A 26,233-nucleotide genomic window follows, 5' to 3' on the forward strand; every position below is an offset into this window, starting at 1 on the left:
TAGTAAATGAAGCCCTTAACATGTCTGTGTACAAATTCAGATGTTGCCATTTACACTGCAGCTTATACCAGAAACTCGATACAATGAATTGTCTATAAAGTACTAAACTACAAACAGTTTAAGAAAAATAAAATTAAAAATTAAAAAGGTTTGACATCCAACATCTTCTGCCTGGTCAGGTGGCTTCTCTTCTACTTCGAGGCTGCCAACCTCTTGTGCATGTCTGACACCAAACCCACCAGCCTTACCATCACATCACCCAAATGGTCCTGGGAAGAGCTACTGCAGCTTATTAGCAACCTTCTTTCAACAGCTTCCATTGGCAGTCCTGACAGCCAATTTCCAGATGCTGCCAACCATCCAATAATGACTAGCTTTATTTTTATTTTAAATGTATATATTACACACCACCACCACCAGTCAAATCAGTGCGTATTGCAATTAAAAACATTCACAGTACCACATTTAATTCCTGAAGAGGTGTTGAGAGAGAATCTGCTGAAGGGAAGAAACAGGGGAAAAAAAGCGAAGGTCCTTACCTGTAGCAAGTATTCCCTGAGGACAGTAGGCTTCACACTCACAAGTGGGTAGACGCCGCTCCCGCGGTGCCCGGTTCGGCAATACGCCATACAAAAAACAAGAGCTTTCTTGAGCGTGAGCAGGGCTCCAGTGTGTATGCGCGAGTGCCTTCACACCTGTGCATTTTACACAAAAGCAAATTACTAAATAAAAAAAACAGAAAAAGGACAACTCCAATGGAAGGTGGGAGGGATTGTGAGAATGTAAACACTGCTGTCCTCGGAGAATACCTTCTACAGGTATGTATCTTCGCTTTCTCCTAGGACAAGCAGGCGTACCATTCTTACAAGTGGGGAATCCCTAGAACCCAGGCTCACCCAAAACAAGCAGCATTGGTCAATTGGGCCTCACAACGGCGAGGACTTAACGCAGATTAACTTGAAACTATATACAACTAGATGAGGGTGCAGCCTCGAACAGAACAAAACTGGCCTACAAATGTGGAGTTGGACTCTAGATCCCAAACAAATTCTGAAACACTGATTGTCCAAACCGACTGTCGCTTTGGGTATCTCACGCAAGGCAGTACTGAGATGTTAATGTGTGGACTGAAGACCACGATGTAGCCTTGCAAATCTCTTCAATGGAGGCTGACTTCAAGTGGACTACCGACGCAGCCATGGCTCTAACATTATGAGCTGTGACATGACCCTCCAAAGTCAGCCCAGCTCGGGCATAAGCAAAGGAAATACAATCTGCTAGCCAACTGGATACAGTGCATTTACCAATGGCGACCCCCATCCAGTTGGGAACAAAAGAAACAAACACCTGGGCGAACTCTATGTAGGGTTTCATCTGCTCCATGTAAAAGGCCAATGCTCTCTTGCAGTCCAAGGTGTGCAAGCTGCTTTCACCAAGATGGGCATGAGGTCAGGGAAAGAATGTTGGCAAGACAATCGACTGGTTCAGATGGAACTCAGACACCACTTTTGGCAGGAACTTGGGGTGCCTGCAGAGGACTACTTTTGTGATGAAAATTAGTATAAGGTGCATCCACTACTAAGGCCTGAAGATCACTGACCCTACGAGCTGAAGTAACAGCCACCAAGAAAATGACCTTCCAGGTCAAGTACTTCACATGGTAGGAATGCAGTGGCTCGAAAGGAGCTTTCATCAGCTGGGTGAGAACAACGTTGAGATCCCATGACACAGGTGGAGGTTTGACAGGGGACTTTGATAAAAGCAAATCTTTCATGAAGCGAACTAAAGGCTGTCCAGAGATAGGCTTACCTTCTACATGTTGATAATCACTAATTGCACTAACGTGAACCCTTACGGAGTTGGTCTTGAGACCAGACTCTGACAAGTGTAGAAGGTATTCAAGCAGGGTCTGTGTAGGACAAGAAAGGGGATCTATGGCCCTGCCATCACACCAGACGGCAAACCTCCTCCATTTAAAAGAGTAACACCTCTTAGTGGAATCTTTCCTAGAAGCCAGCAAGACCCAGGAGACACCTTCCAAAAGACCCAAGGAAGCGAATTCTAAGCTCCCAACATCCAGGCCGTGAGAGACAGAGATTGGAGGTTGAGATGTAGAAGTGACCCCTCGCTCTGTGTGATGAGGGTCAGAAAACACTCCAATCTCCACGGTTCTTTGGAGGACAATTCCAGAAGGAACCATATCTGTCACAGCCAGTAGGGCGCGATCAGAATCATGGTTCTGCTTCCACGGTCTTGGTCAAGTTTCAACAAAGTCTTTTCCACCAGAGGTTTGAAAAGGGCAGACAGCTCCTCTGCAAGTACCTGTCTGTGCTAAGAGCTGAAAGAAAGAGCTATCTGTGGACAATTTGGAGGTTTGGAACTCAAATTGAGGGTGTATCTGAGCCGGACTATTGGAAGAACCCACCGGTCTGAAGTTATGAGAGGCCACCTTTGGTGACAAAACATTAACCTCCCCCTCAACCGGAAAGTCATCAGGGAGGACACTTTTACTTTGGCTATGCTCTGCTGGAGGCAGTCAAAAGCTCATCCTTTGCTTTTGCTAAGGAGCAGCAGGGGCCTTGGGCTCACGTTGTTGACAAGAACGAGCGTGCTGTGTCTGAGCAGGCTGGCGCACTGCAGGAGTGTACCTACACCTGGACTGGGTACACTCCTGCAACCTACCAAAATTCCTCCTAGATAAAAAGGCAGCTGCAGAAGATACCCAGCGGGAGAGAGAAGACATAGCATCAGTGTGCTTCTTGATTTGGTCGGTGACCTCCTCGATCTTCTCTCCAAAAGGATTATCCCCCCCCCCCCCCCCCCCCCCCGGCAAGGGGTATCTGCCATCCTCTGCTAGACAGAATGGTCTTGGTCAAACATGCAGCCATGACAGTCTATGCATTGCTGTATCTTGGTCAGAGATTCTGGATGCCACGTCAAAAGTGTCATAACTGCCCTTGGCCAAGAACTTACGGAACACTTTCTGCTGCTTGACCAACTGGCGAAATGGCTCAGCCTGCTTCGGAGCAAATGACTCAACCAAGTCTGACAGCTGCCTCACTGAGTTCCGCAAGTAGATGCTATGAAGAGCTGGTATGACTGAATATGGGTGATGAGCATACAGGCCTGATATATTTTCCTTCCAAAAGAGTCCAGGGTTCTAGCTTCTCTGCCTGGGGAAGCCGAGGCACAGACCCTTGTAATCCTGGCTTTTTTGAGAGCAGCATCCACCACCATGGAGTCGTGGGGTAACAAACCTCACCAACCTAGGTTCCCTGTGGATCCGATACTGGGTATCAATTTTCTTGGGGCCCACAGGGACAGACAGAGAGGACGTCCAGTTCCTTACGAGGACTTGAGTACCTTGTGGAGAGGAGCCGTTGTTGCCTCCTTAGGAGGGGAGGTGTAGTCCAGGACCTCGAGCATCTTGGCCCTGGTCACGTCTATGGGGAATGGAATGGCCTCAGCCATTTCCCGCACAAAGGAGGTGAAAAAGGCTCTCAGGTGGAGGGGAGGGCTCAGAAGGGATCCCGTGGACTCATCAGAGGAAAAGTACCTGGGATCTTCTTCTGACATCCATGAGCACTCCTCCTCAATGTCAGATAACAGTTTCCTAACAGAAGTCCGAGACCGAGCCTGGTTCGATGCCGAGGACCCATGGCCTAAGGAGAGACGTCGAGAAGCCAGCTCCTGCCTGGAATCCAGTGAAGCTTCCTCCACTGACGTAAGTGCTGGCCTGGGTGGCTGTCGACACCAGTGCCGCAAGTGGAGACTGAGGCCGCACCACGGGCTGAGGGCCAGGAGGGGCTGCAGCAGAAGCTATGGTAGGCGCAAGCACTCCCGATACTGACACAGATTACTGCATCAGGCCATCCAGAAGCTCAGGGAGCAAGACCTGGATGCGCTTATCAAGGGCCGCCATCAGGAAAGACTGTGGTGTCAGCTCAGGTGCCAGCTGCAGAATCGCTGGGGTCGGCGCAGGAGCAGGACATTGGTTGCTTGAAGATACATGTGTCAGCATCTTCTGAATAGATGGGGAGCGGTCCTCCCAGTGTCGACACTTCTCGGGTGCAGACGACCTCAATGCCCCAGAGCTCCTGGCATTATGCATGGAAGGAGATTGGTGTTGATGCTTCTTGGTCTTCGCCCAATGCATGTCACCCATGCTCCTCGGTGCCGATGAGGACAATGTTGAATCCTCCCGTCATCTCAGGGTCAGGTCTGACAATGGACGGTCCCGGTGGCCTGAATGGCAGGAGGCCTCAAGACAGGTGGAGACCCACTCGATGCCTCACTACTCCTAGTGTCACGGGGCCTCAAAGCTGCCATCTCTACCTGGGCTCCTTGTACCAGTGCGACACTTGATGTTGATGCCGACGCCTCCAACCTCGATGGACCAGATCGGCCTACAAAAATCCTGGCGCGTTGAGCCTCTTGGGAAACCCAAATCCTCTTTTTCATACAAAGACAGAGGATACAGTTGGCTGGGCTATGGTCGGGCCCTAGGCACTGAAGACACCAAGAATGGGTGTCTTTCCCCAAGATGATCCGGCTGCACTGAGTACTACTACTACTACTAGTAATGATCCGGCTGCACTGAGTACAACGCTTGAATTCACTGCGAGTCTTCGATGACATGGAAGAAAAAACCTTGGCGGCTAAATCAAAAGATGTGACTAAGCGTAGAAAAAAAGGGGAAAGGCACAAAAAAAAGGACAGCCCGACTGGGCAGGCCTAAAAGCGGCCCACTTCTAATACAAAGGAAACTTTTAAAAAGTAGGCCAAGAAAAACTAAAGAAAGGGAAAAAAAAAAAACCTCTTTTTTTTTTAACAAAACAAAATAAACCAAAGAGTGGGTGAAGCAAAACAACTCGCCAAAAGGAACTGTGAAAAAAGAGCAAAACGCTTGACCGGACGTGTGAGGAGCCACTACAGACAGCAGCTGCTCCTTACGAAAAATTGGGAAGGCATTCGCAAATGCACACTGGAACCCCGCTTGAGCTCCAGACAGCTCTTGTTTTTTCTATGGCATATTGTCAAACTGGCCAACGTGGGAGCGGCATCTACTCACTTGTGTGAATGGCAAGCCTGCTTGTCCTCGGAGAATGTTGTTTTACCTAACAATTTTCTTTCCTTTAGTTATACTGGACCAGTTCAGGACATCGAGTTATGTCTGTCCACCAGCGTGAATGGAGACTGAGAAACTAAAGTATTTCCTTGTGATTTGTCCCAGAAGGTTAGGGTGCAGCGATGGAATATCAGTATTTCGACTAGCCAATCAATGCCAGGAATTTATGAAATGCCATCCTCCACATCTACAGAGAATAGAATGGCTCCAGCCATTTCCCGGACAATGAAAAGAAGAGGCTCTCAGGAGGAGACAAGTCTCCTTTCAGGTGAAAGGGAAAGTTCAGAAGGAATTCCAAAAGACTAATTGGAGGAAAAGTACCTGGGACCTTCCTCAGACTCCCACGAGCGCTCCTAAAGTGTCGGAGAGCACCTCCCTCAGGAATCTCCGAGACTGAACCTGCCTCGATGCCGAAAACCTACGGCCTTGATGGCTATGTCGAGAGGCCGACGCCCGCACCTATTGTGGTGAAGCTTCCTCCACCAACCTGGGTGGCAGCCAAAACCGAAGCTGCAAGCGGCACCAAGCTTGGACATCTCACCACAGGTGGAGGGCCAGACGCCGCTAAAGCAGATGGTACGGCAGGCGCAATCACCCCCAACGCCGAAGCAGATTGGCACAGCAGTCCTTCCAGAAGCTCTGGAAGCAGGGCCTGTTTGCGCTCGTCGAGAGCCGCCATCGGAGAAGGCTGTGGGGCCGGTGGAGCAGTCGCCTGAGGCTTGGGAGCAGGAACCGGACTGCTGAGAGGTCGATGGGAAAATTAGGTTCTTACCGTGATAATTTTCTTTCCTTTAGTCATAGCAGATGCAGCCATTACAGATGGGTTGTGTCCATCAACCAGCAGAGGGAGATAGAGAGCACACTTTTTTCAGTGCCTCATACCAGCTTACTCCACTGCCTCTCCTTCAGTAATTGAAGCTTCCAAGGCAGCATAGCAAACCGCAATGGGAATAACATGAGCTTTCCTCACAGCGAACGATGGCCCTACAACAAAGGGCATTAACTCAGAATGGAGGGAATGAAACATCCTCCCGGAGGGCATAAACTCATCCTCCACTGAGACATAACTGGAGGGAAGAAACTCATCCTCCCGGAGGGAATAAACTCATCCTCCAAAACATGAAACTGGAGGGAATTAAGTCATCCTCCTTTAATTGAACAAGAATCCTGAAGACTGTTTCCGACTTTCTCCCAAGGACGAAATCTCCAGGAAACATGAACAGAACCTGAAATAGATTTACAGCAGATAGCAATCAGACAGGGAGGGATCATGCTGCATCTGCTATGACTAAAGGAAAGAAAATTATCACGGTAAGAACCTAATTTTCCCTTCCTTGTCATCAAGCAGATGCAGCCATTACAGATGGGATGTATCAAAGCAATCCCTAGATAGGGCGGGAACAAGCCACACCACGCGCCAGCACTTGCGCCCCAAAATGTGCGTCCCTCCTGGCAGCCACATCCAGCCTGTAATGTCGGGCAAAAGAGAGCTTAGAAGCCCATGTTGCTGCACGACAAATCTCTTGAAGAGAGAGTGCTCCAGTTTCAGCCCAAAAAGAGGAAATTCCTCTAGTGGAATGCGCCTTAAAGGCAACAGGCGGAGGCCGGCCGGCAAGCAAATAAGCTGAAAAGATAGATTCTTTAAGCCAGCAGGCAATAGTGGCTTTAGACGCTGGAGACCCTCTGCGAGGCCCTGATAGCAAAACAAACAGATGATCAGAGGTCCTGAAAGAGTTAGTAACTCACAGATACTGCAGCAGAGTCCAGCGCACGTCCAACAGGTGCAATTACCCAAAAGATTCTGGAAACTCCTCCTTGACAAAGGAGGGCAAGAAAATAGGTTGGTTTAGGTGAAACGCTGAAACCACCTTAGGCAAGAAGGAAGGCACGGTCCGAATCGTGACCCCGGACTCCGAAAAGGGTCTCTACAGGACAGCGCCTGGAGCTCTGACACCCGTCTCGCCGAAGTAATGGCCACTAAAAAGACGGCCTTCAGTGTCAAATCTTTCTCTGAAGCACGCCGAAGCGGTTCGAAGGGAGCACCCTGAAGGGCTTTCAGCACTAGCCACAGGTTCCACGCTGGACAAGGTGCACGCACGGGAGGATGGAGCCGAAGCACCCCTCTAAGAAACCGTGCCACATCTGGATGAGCAGCTAAAGACACGCCTTCAACCTTGCCACGCAGGGAGGCCAACGCTACCACTTGCACCCGCAGGGAATTATAGGCCAAGCCTTTTTGTACACCATCCTGCAAAAAGTCCAGAATCGGCGAGACAGGAGCCCGCAGAGCTGTGATCTCTTTAGAAGCACACCAGACTTCAAACTGGCGCCAAATCCTGGCATAAGCCACAGAAGTGGAACGCTTGCGGGCTTGCAGGAGAAAGTGGTAATTACTTTATTGGAATAGCCTTTGTCTCTCAATTGCGCCCTCTCAATCGCCAGGCCATAAGACCAAATCGGCCGGCGTCCTCCATGGTCACCGGACCCTGTGACAACAGGTTGGGAACCAGAGGTAACTGAAGGGGATCCTCTACGAGCATCTGTCAGAGGTCCGCATACCAAGGCCTCCTGGGCCAATCCGGGGCGACGAGAACCACTTCTCCTGGATGCAGCCGAATCCGCAGGAGCACTCGCCCTATCAAGGGCCACAGAGGGAACACATACAGTAGGCCCGGAGGCCAGGGTTGAGCCAAGGCATCCAACCCTGCCGAGCGAGGATCTCTCCGTCTGCTGAAGAAGCACGGGACTTTGGCATTGGTGCTTGTCGCCATTAGATCCATCACGGGTTGCCCCACTTGACACATATCTGCAGGAATACTTCGTCTGCAAGTTCCCACTCCGCTGGATCGATCTGATGCCTGCTTAGATAATCGGCTTGCACGTTGCTCTGACCTGCAATGTGAGCTGCCGACAGAAACTGTAGATGCAGCTCGGCCCAGTGGCAAATTTGTTCGGCCTGCGCGGCTAGAGCTCTGCACTGAGTGCCGCCTTGTCAATTTACGTAGGCCACTGCTGTCGTGTTGACCGACATCACTCTGACAGCCAATCCTTCCAGGGTCACTTGAAAGGCCAGAAGCGCCTGAAACACCGCTTTCAACTCTAGGCGGTTGATGGACCACTCCGACTCCTCGGGTGTCCATAGACCCTGGGCATGCTTCCCCTTGCAATGTGCGCCCTAGCCTTTCAGGCTGGCATCTGTCACCACTAGGCACCAATCGGGGAGCACCAGCGGCATTCCTCGCCGCAGCATGCTGTCTGAGAGCCACCACTCCATGCTGAGTCGGGCCACAGGGAGCCAAGTGAGTCTGCATTGATAATCCTGAGATACTGGAGACCATCCTTGGAGTAGAGCATACTGTAGAGGTCTCAGGTGCGCTCTCACCCAGGGCACCAGTTCCATGGTGGCCGTCATTGATCCAAGCAGCTGGACAATGTCCCAAGCTCACGGGCGGGGCATCCTCAGGAGCAGACGGACCTGATTCTGAAGCTTGCACCGCCTTTGCTCGGGTAGGTACACATACCCCGAGGCTGTGTCGAACCTGGCCCCCAAATATTCTAGAGACTGCGAGGGGGTCAGGTGACTTTTGGCCAAATTGACAACCCAGCCCAGAGACTGAAGTACTGAGACCACTCTGGCTGTGACATGCTGACTCTCTGCAGCAGAGTTTGCTCGAATGAGCCAATCATCCAGGTACGGGTGAACCCGAATACCCTCTCGCCTTAGAAAGGCAGCTACTACCACCATAACCTTCGAAAAGGTGCAGGGAGCTTTGGTGAGGCCAAAAGGCAAGGCCCGGTAGTGGAAATGCTTTCCCATCACCGCAAACCTCAGAAACTTCTGGTGCAGGGGCCAAATTGGAATGTGCAAGTAAGCTTCTTTCAGGTCCAGAGACGTTAGAACCTCTCCTGGCTGTACCGCCGCAATGACGGAGCGCAGGGTTTCCATGTGAAAATGCCGCACTCTCAGGGACTTGTTTAATTCTTTTAAGTCCAGAATAGGGCGAAAAGACCCTCCTTTTCGCGGCACCACAAAGTAGATGGAGTAGCGGCCGCAGCCGTGTTCGGCGGGAGGTTCCGGGGACATGGCTCCTATCTGAATCAGACCTTGCAAAGTCTCCTCTACCGCCGCCCGTTTGGCGGCAGAACCGCATCGGGACTCCACAAACACGTCTCTTACAGGGGCGTGGAATTCTATTCTGTAACCGTCTCTGATCAGGTCCAAGACCCACTGATCTGAGGAAATGTTGGCCCACTCCTCGGCAAAGAGGGAAAGACGTCCTCCGATGACAGGACTCGAGGAGAGGGCTGGCGCACCATCATTGAGAGGGTCGCCCCTGAACTCCAGGCCTTGAGCCAGCGGCTGCGGAACGTTTGTCCGAGCGAAAAGAGTTCCTGTGCTGAAAACGGGCACGAGAAGTGAACCCAGCAGAACGCCCCGGGCGGTACCTTCGAGCTTCATGGAAGCGAGGTCTGTAAGAGAAGTGGACCGCCGCACCCTTAGAGGAAGGCCGAGGCCTATCTTCGGGCAAGCGCTGGGGTTTAGCCTCACCCAGGCCCTTCACAATTTTCTCCAACTCCTCACCAAACAGGAGAAGGCCTTGAAAGGGCAACTTCACCAACCTTTGCTTAGAGGCCATGTCCGCCGCCCAATGCCGTAGCCAAAGAAGACGGCGAGCCGCCACTGCTACTGCCATGTGTTTAGCCGAAGCTCTGACAATATCATAAAGGGCGTCAGCAAGAAAGGACAAGGCTGACTCCATCCGCGGAGCCACATCTGAAAAGGGCTCCGCTCCATCACCGGGCTGTTCCATTGCCTTTTGCAACCAAGCCAGGCAGGCTCTAGCAGCATAACAACTGCATGCAGACGCCCGAATAGTGAGACCTGCAAGTTCAAATGACCGTTTAAGTGCTGATTCCAGTCTACGGTCTTGAATATCCTTCAGGGCAACACCTCCTTCAACAGGGAGGGTAGTTCTCTTTGTCACAGCTGTGACTAGGGCATCCACTTTAGGCATAGCAAAGCGAGCCATATGCTCCTCACTCAGAGGGTATAATTGCCCCATAGCCCTGGAAACTTTCAACGGTCCCTCGGGTTCAGCCCATTGAGCCGAAATAAGCTCTTGGATGGAGTCATGCAAAGGAAAGGCTCGAGCAGACTTTTTGGTACTAGCCATCCTAGGATTCACAGAGGAGGCTGAGCCACTGTCAGGGTCCTCAATAGAGAGAGCCTGCAGGGTATCAGAAATAAGCGCTGGCAGCTCATCACGGTGGAAAATCCTCACCGCGGAGGGATCGTCTAGATCCTGAGTCACTTCTGCACCAGACTCTGGCTCCTCAGACCATGAAGGCCTGCCAGAGTCCTCCAAATCCTCACAGCCCGACCACGGGGGGGGGGGGGGAGGAGGGGGGGGGAATGGAGGTGCAGCACTCTCTGAAGGGGAATGAGTCCTTCTGCGCTTCATATTCTGCCAATTATCAGGGAATAACGCCTCAGAGCGCATACCCAGGCTAGAATCCACCGGGGGGGGGGGGGGGGGGGGCATTAGAAGAGGCCCCTGCAGGGCTTTGTGGGAGAGCTCTTTTAAGCACGTATGCTTTATGCATTAATAAGACAAAATCAGGGGAGAAAATCTCACCCTGGGCACCCGGATCTCTGCTGAGGCTAGTAGCACTCATATCAGCCTCACTCCGAGGCCTCCCCCCCGGGCTCAGGACTCTCCGTCTCAGCGGAGGTTGCGCCATGTGGTAAATTCAAAATGGCGTCCGCTGCCAGCTTAGAGCGCGAAGAATCGTTGCTCGCCATGCTCAGGCCGGCTCTAACGTCTGTACAGCATGATTTACAGAGCCCCGCTGCTGATCTGCGCTTGCCACACTTGGACCAGCGCTTTACATTCTCTGCAGCCATCGCCGAAAACGGCGGTAAAATTCAAAATGGCGGTTCGCGCCAAAATCGCCCTGATCGCGGGCCCACCCCGGAGGAGTCAGAAAACACTCTTACCTCACTGGACCGAGTATCACAGCTCCGGTCCCACAGAAAAAGGCAAGGAAAAACCTCTGTTCCTTTTTTTTTTTTTAACGCTGTGAGGAAAGCAGAGGTAAATAGAACTCCGGAGGCGCAGGTGAGTGGGAAAGGCAGGGAAAGGGCGAACCTATGTGCCTGCATCCACTGTTGGTGGGGAAGGACAGGGAAAGCTAAGCAATGTGTCCACATTCACGGAGGTATGGGTAAGGCAGGGAAAGGGCGAACCTATGTGCCTTTAAAGTGAAGCTGCTATAGCCTCCAACACCCCGGCTAACAACTGGCAAGCCAGGAGCCACCTCCAGGCAGATTTTTGATGGAGCTCGAAGATGCTACAACCACTCTGCTAGGGGAAATAGAGATTACTGAAGGAAAGGCAGTGGAGCAAGCTGGTATGAGGCACTGAAAAAAGTGTGCTCTCTATCTCCCTCTGCTGGTTGATGGACACAACCCATCTGTAATGGCTGCATCTGCTTGATGACAAGGAAGCATGCTTTTTTTTTTTGGTAGTCAAAAATCAAAATGAAGGAATCTGATGAAACTGAGGCAACTAGAAGAAAACACTCAACCCAGAACAAAGGGCAGGCCTCTGGATTGATCTGTTGGGACTAATGGAAAGAAAATTATCAGGTAAGGATTAATTTTACCTTCCATAGCGTCCCACAGATCAATCCAGAGACTTGTAGGATGTACTAAAGCAGTCCTCAAGTAGGGAGGGGTACTACAACCTCAGCAGAATGAAACGACGCTCCACAGGCCACGGCTACATGTGCTGCCACATCAAGTCTGGAATACCTAGTGCTGCCACGCCAAGCCTGAAAAGCCTATCAAGTGAATGACAGCAGATCAAGTGGACGATCTGCAGAAGCCATCCACAGCAGGACAGAGGACAAAGTGGACAAACTGCAAAGGGCAGTCACGGAAGCCAGACAGGACTCTGAAAAGGAAGTCAACTGCGATCTGGAAGAAAGCGCTGTCACCCACAACAGGAGACAGACTGTCCTATATAAAGGCCAGCTGAAGAAATTGCCTCTCTCATCCAATGGCCACCGCGGCTCTTGAAACCAGATCCCCTTTCTTGTGACCAGCCACAGAACAACATGAGGCTATACCGAGAGGCATTTCTGCTCAGCAGGTCAGGTATCTGATGATTCCACCACAGAGTGGGTGTTTTGTAAGGAGTCACCGCCTTCCTATACCTAAGGCTCTCCAGGTTCTGAATATGTCTGCTTCTGATCCTGCCACCACTGCATCTGTTAACCTTAAAATGGTGAGCACCAGAAAACAGCTTCAATCTTTAGCAGTGCATGAGGCTATGTAGGAAATCACTTCTGCTCTGTGGATCACCCCAGACATTGCCCCACTATGCAGAGGCTTAGCTAGGTGGGATGCATGGGGAGAGGCTGCTCCCCTAAAAGGGTTTTGAATAAAATGGCGCCTATGAAATGAGCCCTTCACAAAAGGTCTGCTCCCTTAGATATCAAAACTACTATGCCGTATCTGCCAATCTAAAAAAATGGTGAGCCAGCGTGACTGTATTACCTTCCTAAGGTCCAAGCAAAGATCTGACCAATGGAACATGCTGGTCACTTCTAAATAGTATAGGAGTACATGGCGAACGTCCAAGAAGCAGGAAGAGACAAAAATGGAATGGGATAGAAGGCAGAAACCACCGTAAGCAGAAACAACAGGACTGTGCGCCCCATCATCCCTTCAGTAGAAATCCGGAGGATCTCGAACAGATGAAGTCGGGAGTTCTGAGACCCTACCTGGATCGCCGAAGAAAACTAGGCTGCCCCGGACGACAGTCCTGGTGTTGTAAAGATAAGGGAGAGCCTGACCCGACCAAAAAGACCCAACCGAAAAGAACATGTAGACACGTCCTCAAACAATAGCTTGCCCTGAAAAGGGAGCTGAACCAGTCGCCATTAGAAGCAGCATCTGCTGTCTAGCAGCACAACCACATCGACGGGTTGTGACCGCCAAAATATGTCTTGCTATTCGACACCCAAAACAAATAAGAAAACTGTCAACTAAGCCAGACCTCGACTCAACATCTGGCAAGTGAGGAGGCGGACGACTGTCTGCCTTCTGGAAGGGATCCAAAATCTGTTGCTACCAGCTACGGCACACCATAGCAGCCCTCAAAGTTCAGACAGCCACTTCTGGAGAGGGAGAGAGAACTTCTGAAATGTCTTCAGAAGGCTGTGTTGAAATGGGCTCCAAGAACTGCACTACCTGTGCTGTCACCTTGCAACTTTCCTGATACGACTTTGCCCAAATCAACCAGTCGTCAGGTAAGGATGAACCAGAATTCCTTGCTTGCAAAGTGCTGCGGCCACCACTACCATAACCTTGGTAAATGTTCTTGGAGCTGTTGCTAGACCGAAAGGCATTGAACAAAACTGAAAATGTGGACCGAGAATAGCAAAACGAAGGAAACGCTGGTGTGCTGGCCTTATGGGAATATGCAAATAGGCTTCAGTCAAGTCTAGGGTTGTTCGATATTCTCCAGAGTGCACAGTCACAATAACCAACTAAGGTTTCCATGCAGAAAGGTAATACACGAAGCGCTCGATTGATCCACTTGAGATCTAGAATGGGACAAAAGGAACCCTCTTTCTTTGGAACAACAAAGTAAATGGAGTACCTGCCTGTGCCTCACTCGAGATCCTGAACTGGACAAACTGACCATAAGCTGACCAGCCTTTTCAAAGTTTCTTTGACCGCTACCATATTCACTCACGAATGGCAAGGAGACTCTAAAAAAGGCATCTGGAAAAAGAGTGAGCAAACCCCAGAGCATACCCGTCCCCAAATAATCTCAAGGACCCACTGGTCCGAAGTGATTTGGGCCCACCTCCCCAAGAAATCCATTAATATGAAACTTACCATATCTGGAGGTTGGGCCCGCATACCTTCATTGTGTAGGACAACTTTTTGCTGAGGAGGAAACCCCCCATCTCGACCTCCACACTGTCCCTCACAAAAGGACTGCGTACGCCGATAATAAAACCTCTGAAAAGAAACTCCTCTACCCACACGATAATGCCTGGTCACATCCTTGTCCCCAAAAGGCCAACCTGCCCCGATTAAAGGGCTTCAGCCAATTCTCAGGAAGACGAGGTACTTTAGAATCTCCAAAACTCTTGACCAACTTGTCTAATTCATCATCAAACAGCAAGTAACCCCTGAAAGGGGAACTTGCTCAATTTCGACTTCGAAGCCATGTCCGCCGACCAGCCGTGAAGCCACAGGGTCTGGTGTGCCGCTACATCTAGGGTCATGGATTTAACTGACACCCGTAGTAAATCATAAAGAACATCTGGCAAAAAAGCCGACCCCCATCACAATCTTGGCTACTTCCTGGTCCACTAAGGACAAATCATCCGAATCCCTAACACACTTTCCGACCAACGAAAGCACACCCATGCTACCAAAGTCCCGGAAATGGCTGCCTGCACTGCCAAGGCCGAAACATCAAAGCAATGCTTCAACAGTGTTTCAACGAAACATCAAAGCAATGCTTCAACAATGTTTCAATTTGGCGGTCTTGAGGATCCCTGAGAGTTGTTCCTTCATCTAATGGCACAGTATTCTTTTTAGTCACCGCCAAAAGCACAGCATCTACTATCAGGGGCTTAAGCCAGTCTTTATCCCGCTCTGGCATTGGAAAGAGATGAATCATGGAGAGCATTACCCTGGATTCTCTGTTCAGGTTATCCCACATGGACAATATCCTGAATATCCTGATGTATAGGGAAAGATCTGCCCGACTTTGCGCTGCTACGTAGCCTCTGGGACCTCATCAAAATTCAATGTGCTTGCTACCAATACAATGAGGTTTTGAAAATCTTCCTTATGGAAGACCCTTGCCACAGAAGGGTCCTCCCTCAGAGGCTTCTCCTCACCTTCTAAATCCTGTCTCCAGGTCAAGACCCTCAAGATCTGCTTCCAATTCCATGTCATCTTCCAGGTCCTCCTAGGAAACTCTGGACCTCTTTGCACTAGGAAGGGTTCCTTTAGTCACTTCTGCTGCCATAAGTGGAAGGGGAGAGGAGGACTGTTTCAATAAAAAGGCTTTGTACATAGCCAAAACAATCTTTGGAGGGAATCCCCCTTCAGGGACCCCTCCCTGCGCTACTTCAAACTCCCCCGAGTATGAAACAGTTCGACACGAGGTCTTCCCTGCAGCTTGACTTGCAGCAGGTGCCTGATCCAAAATGGTGATGTTTCCGCCAAAACCGGAGCTGAAGCACTGCTGGCCGCCGCTTTGGTCCCTGTACTAGGAACCTCCGCGGCTGACAAAGTTTTTGCCCTCACGTCTCCCAACAACGCCAGTGCTGCCAGATCCATTGCGGTACAAATTTTGCATACATTTGTGACAGCGAGACCATGCCACTGACAGACGGTACACCATTTCAACTTTTCAGCCATAAAAGCCCAGTTAACATCCGAGAGGAAACAGTCACTGAAGAGACCAGACAAGAAAAAGGTAAAAGAGCAGAAATGGTCTTTTCGTTTTGTTTTTTTTAACTGTGCTCTGTGCAGGCAGAGCCTGCTGTTTTTAAAGATTTCTTTTTTTAAGTGACTGCTCCCACAGCACTGCAACACCCTTCCCTCGAAGGGGTGGAGACTCACAAGAGCACCAGACACCTCTAGAAAAGAAGGGAAGAGGGCCCTAGCCACTCAGAGTTTACACCCCTGAGGCACTAGAGAACCCCCATGGGCCTCAGTCTCTGCCAGCCAAACATAACCAAACAGTGCACAGAGAAAGAAAGAGCAGCAGATCCCTTATCCTTATTTTCTGTTAAAAAAAAAAAAAAAAAGAGTTGGAAAGAATGAGACTGAAGGGCTCACCACATCTTTCATCTGCTAGAGACTGAGAACACTGAGGCTTGAAGGAGCTGAGTTCTTATTGGCTATCAAGTTTCAATGTTTTCAGTCTCCACCTGCTGGAAGGCGTGCACAATCCACTAGTCAAGCACGCTGGTCCAGAGGGACGATAAGGAAAGTTCAGTTTCTGTACCTCTATCTGCTGGCAGGAAAGGATAACACCTGCTTGTTAAGGATAGTTCAGCCCAGATGCTAAAGAAAGTTACTTTCCAAAGAGGAAAACAGACAAGATGATGAAAGAGATGGAACTAAACATAAAGCTGCTCAAGAAGATGATAATCTTTCCGTAACAAGAAATTCCAGGCTATGAGAAAGCAAGTACCTGTATCTAATAAGTAAACCACTTTGGTTGTACCACAGAAAGGCGATCAAATCCATTACCCCCATAACCCAAGTGAAAATGACAAAAGAATGGATGCTGAAAGACAAGCAAAAAACTGATAGTGATGCAATTGCTATGGTGAATGGGAGTCAGAACAAAAACTGATGATGATGAAAACTGCACCAAGACTGCAACTGACTAGATAAAAACAGATAATGAGTTATAGGGGAGGGATCAAGGACCAAGGCAGCACTGGCTTACCTGGAACAGGAAAGCAATTGCTACTGAAGTTACGTTATTGCAGTGAGGTTGCACCAGCATCTCAAGGAAGAGAAATAAAACAAAAAAACTACATTTTTTAAAATAATTTTTTGGTTGACCATTTATTTGCTCCATTACCTGGCAGACCATCATGTATTTGATATAATTACAACAAATACATGATGGTCTGCCAGATAATGGAGTTGTACATGTACTGTAATGGTATTCAAATAACTACTGTAACTGAATCCTTACAGTATACTGTATTTAAGTTATGAATCTATTTCTATAAATATATTACAGCAAAAGCACAATATAGTTAAATGGTTACTGAATAGCATTAACAAGATTTGAAAACAGTGTTTGCTGATCTTTTATCCCTCATCCACTGTTTCTGTATTATTCAACATTTCCAATTATCTGACTACCTGTTGGTCGCGCTTATGATGGCTAATGGGGGCTACTGTAAGACTAATTATCTTCATTGCTATTATACGCAACCTGTTATTAAAGTTAAACATTTGAAACAAAATCAATTTTAAATACATGAAGGAATAAGTTACCACAAAAATATACGTAAAAAAAGTAATTGAACGGAAAACAAGTACCCAATATGTTAACATTTTGCAAAGCATAACAATCATCCTATATAATAATTCTCACCTCCAACGTTCTAATGTGCCTGGGACCGTGCCTCTCTCAGAGGTGGTCTGCTAGGCAGGCACGCACTGACGTCAGTGACAGCTGATTCCAAAGCAAGGAGAGGAGTAGGGAAGCACGCGAAGCGTGTTTCCCTACTCCTCCACCTGCATGGGAATCAGTTGTCAGTGCACTGCTCATGGCAGGGAGCGGGGCAACACAGAACCCCCCCCCCCCCTCGCCGCATCACCAACCCACCCCCCCACCCAACGAGCATCAACACCCCGTGTCCCCTCACGCACCTCCCACCGAGTTCCACACTCCGCCCTCCCTCCGATTTCAAAACCCCCTCCCCCTGCGTTATGGCCCCCTGTACCCCCCGTCCGCGACCCTGTCGACCCCCCCCCTTCCGTCGAAAACCATCCCCCGCCGGCATCCAGTACCTCCCTCTGCTGACGGGGGACCCCAACCCCCGTCAGCCGAAGTCCTGTGCTGGCCTTCACGGTGTTCCTTCTTCAATGATCTTCTGTTCAAGTTCCTCTACGTGCGTCTGACGTCAGACGCACACAGAGGAACTTCAACAGATCATTGAGGAAGCAACGCCACAAAGGCCAGCATAGGATTTCGGCTGACCAGGGTTGGGGTCCCCCAAGGCAGTGGGGGGACGGTTTTTGCCAAGAAGGGGGGGGGGGGGGTCGACAGGGTCGCGGGTTCAGGGGTCCGTAACGCGGTGCGGGGTGAAAATGGAAGCAGGGCGGAGTCTGGAACGAGGGAGGGTGGGGGATGGCCTTGCTAGCGCCCGTTTCCTTCCCTTCAGAAACGGGCATTTTTTTCTAGTTTTTTTTTTGTTACATTTGTACCCCGCGCTTTCCCACTCATGGCAGGCTCAATGCGGCTTACATATTGTATACAGGTACTTATTTGTACCTGGGGCAAAGGAGAGTTAAGGGACTTGCCCAGAGTCACAAGGAGCTGCCTGTGCCTGACGTGGGAATTGAACTCAGTTCCTCAGGACCAAAGTCCACCACCCTAACCACTAGGCCACTCCTCCACTGTAGCCTCTATCTTCCCTCTGACCACCTGTGTATCCTTTATTAATTCAGCAGCTGGGAAGAACTTCCCCTGTTCTTTTTACCTTTTCCAGTCCTACCTTTGTTTTTGTAACTCAGTTTTTTCATTGTTAAAGGTGATTTATGGGTCCCCCACCCCATGTATTTCTTCCTTGTTGTATATTGTTTAGTTTTACCCTTGTGTAAATTTACTCTGGGATTGTTCACAACATAATGGTTTGCTCTAAATGGCAAATAATGACTAAATAAAGAAAAAAAAATAATGCAGGTACCTAACAAAGAAAGATACTACCACCACCAATTTTCAGGACAATCTGTGAAGTTAATCCTTATAATATCTACACAAATAGATGGATGCATCTTACTAAAACACCTTATAAAGGGTTAACATACACTTTTTGAGTTTGGACATATGGTAATCTACCCGCAGGTACTTTTCTATCAAAGAAAAAAAAAACCAAGGAAAAAAACCCCTTATAGTTGCACTTGAATAAGCATATATGTAGTCATATCACTATACCTATGCATACATACACTCATGCTAAATATAACCAAGTAAAAATGTGAAGAACTCAGCAAATTAAAAGCCTGATAAGTTATTTTCCCAGATACAGAATGGGGTGAGAAAGGCTTAGGGAATCAGGCTCAGAGTGGAGGTGTATCCTAATAGAGTCAGGGACTGAGAACCAAGGAGACCAAGGTTCAAGTTCTACTGGCACTCCTTGTGATCTTCAAGCAATGGAGGATTAAAATACTTGTTCATGTACAAACTTAGGCTCCATGCAATAATCTATGCTACCCTTTAATGCAGCAGTTCACTCTTGATTGTCCCATGCTAGTCTTACTCCCAATGCAATTAGGAGCAAAAAGGTCACCTGAAGTGAAATGGGTCACCAGGGATCTTTTATTTGAGGTGAAGTGCCACAAGTGGCGTCCCAACACCTAAAAACAAATATTCCATGGTGGTCCCTAAAAATATTTTCGGGGGGGGGGGGGGGGGGGGCTAAGCTGACCCTCAATCCCCCAGACCATCCCTAAAGAGTGGACAGCAGGAGTGATGCCTACTCACTGTACCTAATAAGGAAATGGAGTCAAGTACTGTCCTTGTGGAAGATGGTGCTGGAGGCATGAGCAGTGGGCATCAGTCCTGCCTTCCAACTTTTAGATTTAGGTGGAGATGGACCACTAGAGATTTTTTTTTTTTTTAACAGTGTCTGGGAAGCCACCAGATGGTAATCTTTGTGGGGTCCCTGTCCATGGGTCACACCGTGCCAACCAAGAAATTCTGTAGAGTGGGAAAACCAAATGGGGTTTGGGATTGCGGAACATGGAATCCAGACAACTTATTTTTCTGATGTCTCCCTTCCTGTAAGTGCACAGGCCAATGCCGATGGGAGACATTTTACTCTCAATGCTGTAAACAACTACATATTTACTGCAGCAGTAAGTGCTATATTCTCCATACAGTGCAAACTTTTTAATATTGAGGTAATTGACATTGCATGAGTTTATTACATCAGGAACGAGAGGGTTTTTTTGTTTTAGCATGTGTTAGACTGTGCACCAAGCTAAACACAGTGTTTTAAAAACACTACTGAATTGAGGCCTTAAATTGTAAGGCCTCCTCGGACACTAAAATACTTACTACTTCATACGTGTTTCAGTAGTAGCTCAATTCCGATCTCCTTAAGTCTACAAAATAAATAAAATTACGTTTCCTTCACATTCTGAACCGGCCACTACAGTACACTTACAAACCAGCCCTGTTTCAAAAACACTTAGGCCACATTGCCCCTAACATCTGAAATTCTGAGTGAACCACAGAACACAATCATCTTATGCAAAAGATTTTGAGCAACTAAAGCCATATAAGTTTGTACTGTCTGAAGACGATTCGAGACAAAGCAGCACTGCAGGATTCAGTAACGTAACATAGAAAAAGCCTTACATAAACCATCATAAAACGTCTGCCCAACCCCAACCCTATAAAACACATCCAAGCGGCTGCATCCAGGCAAAGCCAAAGCTCCGCAAACAAGTTTAAAGCCAGGCCCGTCGCCTCTGTCAACTCCCCGAGACTAAGCAGCCACACTGCCCGTTACTTCCCACTTCACTCTCCGTGTACCCTCAACACCACCGGCTTAGTTCTCGCTAACATCGCAGCACGTACGGGCAACTACAAAACCCGCAGGCTATAGCGACAAGGGAACGCTAGCAACATACATTTGAGAACGGCCATCTCGGGGAAGAAACCGTACACGCGCCCAACAAGGAGTGCTTATCACTGTCCCCCCATATCGGAACAACAACTCGGGATAACGGCTCCCCCTAAAGCAACATTTCCAAAAAGCAGGCCAGACCTGCCACTACCACTGCCCTACACTAACTGACAGAGCTCCGGCGAGGTGCTTACCGTCAGAGCGGCCGCTTCCCCAACGAGAAGCGGCCTACTAAGAACAGTAATGTCACTCCGACTTCTTTGCTTCTCCGTATAAATAGCCGCTCTTCCGCTTCTCTCCTCCGCCTCACTACAACAAACAAGATGGCGACAGCGACGTTTCCTGCCGCCCAAACTCCCCGTTCAAATCTGCAGGATGTTTACTGTTAAAGGCCCGCGGGGCTTCCGGCGAGGGGCGGGAGTAGGGGGTGCAGAGTCTCGAAATGTACTACATCTCATGCTCACTGCTGCTGCGCTCAGCTCACTGTTCTTCAGTTGCATCATTATCCCTTTTTAGGAAAGTATTTCCCGAGAAAGTCACAGGACTTCCCGAGCCTGTGCGTCTAGCCCCGTCTTTGGCCGTTTTCAAGTCCAAACTTAAAGCCCACCTCTTTACCACTGCTTTTTGACTCCTAACCACTACTCACTTGCCCTGTCCTTTACCTCGCCTATTTATTCCCTTACCCTTAATTGTTCTGTCTGTTTACCTGTCTTATCTAGATTGTAAGCTCTTTGAGCAGGGACTGTCTTTTTGTGTATGGTGTACAGCACTGCATATGCCTTGTAGAGCTATAGAAATGATAAATAGTAGGTTCAAGGTACCCTTGGCATATCAGTAATTTTTTCAGGGCGCCCTTGAGTACCGTAACACAGCATATTCGTATAAAGTAAGTAGGAACAAACATTTAAATTGAAAGAAACATATTTTATTCTTAGATAAACACCTTTCTGTTGACCACTGTTTTGCTTTATCAGCCATTCTCGATTCATGACTGGGTCATGGATATTAAAGGACACATTCCCAACAAAAGATATTAAAATGCATAGCTGCTTGACTTATCTTAGTCCATCTTTCCAATATAAAAATGGTCCAACAACAGTGTTTATAGTTACAGCAACATTACAACTGAACCACTCACAGTTTGAGAATCCTGTCAAATATAAGCTTCCCACATCTACTAATTAAAAGAATAAGGGAAACGTCAGAGCCCATCAGCAGATAAACCTCAGGTCTTCTTTTCACAGGGAGGAATAATGAACAATCTTTTTTTTTTGTTATGTTGTCCTTTATTAATTTGTTCAATTACAATTGTTTAACAGTAATAGGGAGTGGGATGGGGAAGTGGGGTTGAAATGTATTGTAAAGTAATGAACAACTCAAAAAGTTTGATGCTTTGACTTGCTTTATTTGTTCAACAACATCATTTAAACAAAAAGACAGGTACACTGCTGCAGTGTTGGGAGGATGGAGATTATGTGCAATTACATGTGATACTGATGATACTGATGAGCTCTGTTTCATTTTCCTTTTCAGGTAAAAGCTTGTGAAGCTCTGGTCTTTCAAAAGGTGTGGAACTATGTAGGGAAGTCTTCCGGGACACTTTAGAGGACTATGAGGGGCATAATCGAAAGGGGCGCCCAAGTTTTCCTGAGGACGTTCTCGTAGGACGTCCCGGCGAAGGGGCGGAGAAACCCGTATTATCGAAACAAGATGGGCGTCTATCTTTCGTTTCGATAATACGGTTGGGGACACCCAAATCTTAACATTTAGGTCATTCCTAGAGATGGTCATCCTTAGTCTTGGTCGTTTCTGATTTTCGGCGATAATGGAAACTGAGGACGCCCATCTCAGAAACGACCAAATGCAAGCCCTTTGGTCATGGGAGGAGCCAGTATTCATAGTGCACTGGTCCCCCTGACATGCCAGGACACCAACCGGGCACCCTAGGGGGCACTGCAGTGGACTTCATAAAAAGCTCCCAGGTACATAGCTCCCTTACCTTGTGTGCTGAGCCCCCCAAAACCCACTCTCCACAACTGTACACCACTACCATAGCCCTTATGGGTGAAAGGGGGCACCTAGATGTGGGTACAGTGGGTTTCTGGTTAGTTTTGAAGGGCTCAATTTACCACTACAAGTGTAACAGGTAGAGGGGGATGGGCCTGGGTCCACCTGCCTGAAGTACACTGCACCCACTAAAACTGCTCCAGGGACCTGCATACTGCTGTCATGGAGCTGGGTATGACATTAGAGGCTGGCAAAAAATATTTTTAATTTTTTTTTTTTGAGGCTGGGAGGGAGTTAGTGACTACTGGGGGAGTAAGGGGAGGTCATCTCAGATTCCCTTCGGTGGTCATCTGGTCAGTTTGGGCACCTTTTTGTGGCTTGGTCATAAGAAAAAGAGGACCAGGTAAAGTCGTCCAAGGGTTCGCCAGGAACACTCTTTTTTTTTCCATTATGGGTCGAGGATGCCCATGAGTTAGGCACGCCCAAGTCCCGCCTTTGCTACGCCTCCGACACGCCCCCAGGAACTTTGGTCGACCCCGCGACGGAAAGCAGTTGGGGATGCCCAAAATCGGCTTTCCATTATACCAATTTGGGCGACCCTGTGAGAAGGACGCCAATCTTGCTATTTGTGTTGAAAGATGGGTGTCCTTCTCTTTCGAAAATAAGCCTGATAGTTAACTATCAGCACATAAAAAGGAGGCAGAGTGGGTTGGCTGCTCAGCATGAGAAGCTCAAGGTCACCAGTAAGGCGCTGTGGTTCTATCATATCTGACCTTACTGCTTCCAGAAGTGCAGTACTAACTTAAAACAAAATTTTCTAGATTTATTTATCACCATCTTTTCCTTAACTCAAACCAGTATTTGGTTCCTGGCCTACTCTTCCTCCCCTGACAAAACAGCAGCATCTGTCTTTGGTAGGAACAGATCCAAGTTGGAAGCCAATGTCCAGCAATTCAAACACGCTGTCTGCCGCTACCCTGGGGGCAGGAAGTGGCAAGCAGAGTGTGGTAATTGCTTCCACTGTTGTGCTGCATTCACCTGAAAACCCCCAGAGTTTGATAGGTCTGCTATTTACACTTTCAAACTCTGGGGATTTTCAAATAACTTTAGCACAACAGTGGCAGCAATTACCACACACTGCCTGCTCCTTCCTGACCCCAGGGTAGTGGCAGACAGAGTGTGTGAATTGCTGCTGCAGACCCATTAAAGCAAGAGCAGCATTGGATAAATAGGCAGTCTCCACACAAAATCAAATGAAGAGCTACTTCTCTGGGCCACCCATGACTACGTGTACATTTACCTTGTACAGCTTGAAACTCCAGTGGTGGTGGGGCCCAAGATAAAATGCAGCATGTGTATGGTGCACGACATGTGCCCTCAAGAAGTATGAACTCCCGTCTTCCACTGCAGCCCTGCGACACCCCTGTGAGTACACTGCAGCACACCAGGGCACTGTGGCGCAGAGTTTGGGAAACGCTGCCTTAGGAACTAATGTAGGAACTGCCTTTCTCACAGAAACAAAATGGGATATATTAAATTAAGTTCCTTAGCGTCCCTGTGGACCGGCCCAGGAACAAACTGATGGGTTATGCACTCCTTCCAGCTGGTGGAGACAGAGAACTCTGACTCTAAAGAGCCAATAAGAGCCCTGGCCAACTAGCCCTAAATTCAGTATTCTCAGTCTCCAGCAGGTGGAAGGAGGTGAGCCCTTCAGTCTCTTCTAGGGATTTTTCTTTTTCTCTGGCTAAGCCACAAGTCTAAAAGGCTGTGAACGAGCAGAGCAGCTCTTTCTACGCTGGGATCTCGAAGTCGACTGCCATTCTTTTCCTTAAAAAAAAAAAAAAAAAAAGAATAGTGAAGCCAAGGGAGCTGCGCTATGTCTGAAAAGCTAAGGAGGTAAGCGGTCTGTCAGCACCAGGGGATCAGAGCATCTGGTTCATGTAAATATTGTACCGCGGTTGAGGCTTTGTCAGGTGCTCCGGCTCCTTCAATTCCTGCGGGGCCGGTTGCGATTCCCTCTCCTCTGGTGGCTCGGGCGGTAGAGTCAGTGAATGCTCCCATTTTGGCAGGAACGGCCGCCATTTTGCTGGCTCTAGCTGTTTCAGAGGACTGGCCCTCTTTATTGCCTCAACCTGCTGATCGTTCAGCTGTGGTGCTGCTTGACCCTGTGGGACTCCAGGAGGGAGGGTCTCCCCAGAGTTTGTCCTTCAGACGTATCAAGCCTTTTTATTGAAGCAATGGGGTCCTTCTTCATTCCCTTCTGGTGGCTCTGGGGCCAAGCAGGTGGTCCCAGCGAAGAGGGCTAGAGGGTCCTGGGGCTAGAGGAGGATCAAGCCTTGGTTCAGGACTTGGAGATGCCATCTCTGGAGGAGATTGGTACACTGGAGGATCCGCAGTTGGAGGATCCCAGTTCGGCTGATGCAGGGGTGGATCCTTCACTACCAGGTGAGGATCCGTTGGTTGTTCAAATTTTCCAGAAAGAGGACCTGCAGGAGCTCATCTCTTTGGTAGCTACCACTTTGCATTTTGAGGAGGAGCAGCCCGCAGTCATGGAGGGACACAAGGGGGAGGAGTGGCCTAGTGGTTAGAGCACCAGTCTTGCAATCCAGAGATGGCCAGTTCAAATCCTACTGCTGCTCTTTGTGATCTTGGGCAAGTCACTTAACCCTCCATTGTCTCAGGTACAAACTTAGATTGTGAGCCCTCCAGGGACAGAGAAATATCCAGTGTACCTGAATGTAACTCACCTTGAGCTACTACTGAAAAAGGTGTGAGCAAAATCTAAATAAATAAATAAGGCAGATCTGCTAGTTAAGGGCATTAGATGTCCTAGGAAAACTTTTCCTATGCACCAGGATATTAGAGACATCATTCAGACTCAGTGGGACGTCCCGTATTCTCCTTTTCGGCTGGCTAGGTCAATGGTTCGACTTTATCCGGTTCCAGATGCTGACAAATCACTTCTGAAAGTTCCTGTGGTGGATGCTTTAGTGTTGGTGGTTACCAGTGGCGTTCCTAGGGGGGTGGACACCCAGGGCGGCGCCCCGCCCCCCGGGTGCAGCACCCCCCCGATGCAGCGCGGACCCCCCCCCCCCCGGGTGCACGCCACTGGGGGGGGTGCCGCAGCATGCGCCTGCTCAGAGTTCCCTGACTTCGCGTGTTCGATGGAGCTCCCTCTGACCCAGAACAGGAAGTAACCTGTTCCAGGGCAGAGGGAGCTGCAGCGAACGCGCGAAGTCAGCGAACTCAGAGCAGGCGCATGCCGCGGCACCTCCCAGCAGTGTGCACCTGGGGCGGACCGCCCCCACCGCCCCCCCCCCCCCCTTGGTACGCCACTGGTGGTTACCAAGCGCAGTACGGTCCCAGTTGATGGGGGCACAGCTCTTCGAGAAGTTCAGGATCATAGGGTAGAGGCTCTCTTGATGAGTAGTTTTGACGTCTTTTCTTTGGCAGTACAGGCGGCCATTTGTGGTTCCTTGGTAACTAGAGCGTGCTTCCAGTGGGCCGAAAGAGTCTTGGACAGGGCGTCTGATGATTTGGCCTCAGTAGATGCAGAGGTAGCTAAGATTGAGATGGGCTCCGTGTTTTTGGCGGATGCTTTGTATGAATTGTTATGGGCTTCTAAATCTATGGCTTTTGGTGTTACGGCTTGTCACACTTTTTGTTTGCGAG

At 49.0% G+C, this 26,233-nt stretch overlaps 1 protein-coding gene across 3 annotated transcripts in view; it reads right to left on the reverse strand.

The window, feature by feature from the left end:
• The window catches only part of RAD21 (RAD21 cohesin complex component), a 182,513-nt gene extending 161,604 nt beyond the window's left edge, over nucleotides 1-20,909 (reverse strand). The window contains exons 1-2 of one of the 3 annotated variants that reach the window (XM_030218278.1): nucleotides 20,749-20,908; nucleotides 19,981-20,027 (exon numbers count right to left, since the gene is read on the reverse strand). The gene's annotated coding sequence lies outside the window, so the exon portion shown is untranslated. Of the gene's footprint in view, nucleotides 1-19,980; nucleotides 20,028-20,748 lie in introns of all 3 variants that reach the window. The other 2 variants (XM_030218287.1, XM_030218270.1) reach the window with 2 other exon arrangements.
• Between the last annotated feature and the right edge of the window lie 5,324 nt (nucleotides 20,910-26,233).

The sequence above is a fragment of the Microcaecilia unicolor genome, chromosome 1, assembly GCF_901765095.1.
Source record: "Microcaecilia unicolor chromosome 1, aMicUni1.1, whole genome shotgun sequence".
NCBI classification, from domain to species: Eukaryota; Metazoa; Chordata; class Amphibia; order Gymnophiona; family Siphonopidae; genus Microcaecilia; species Microcaecilia unicolor.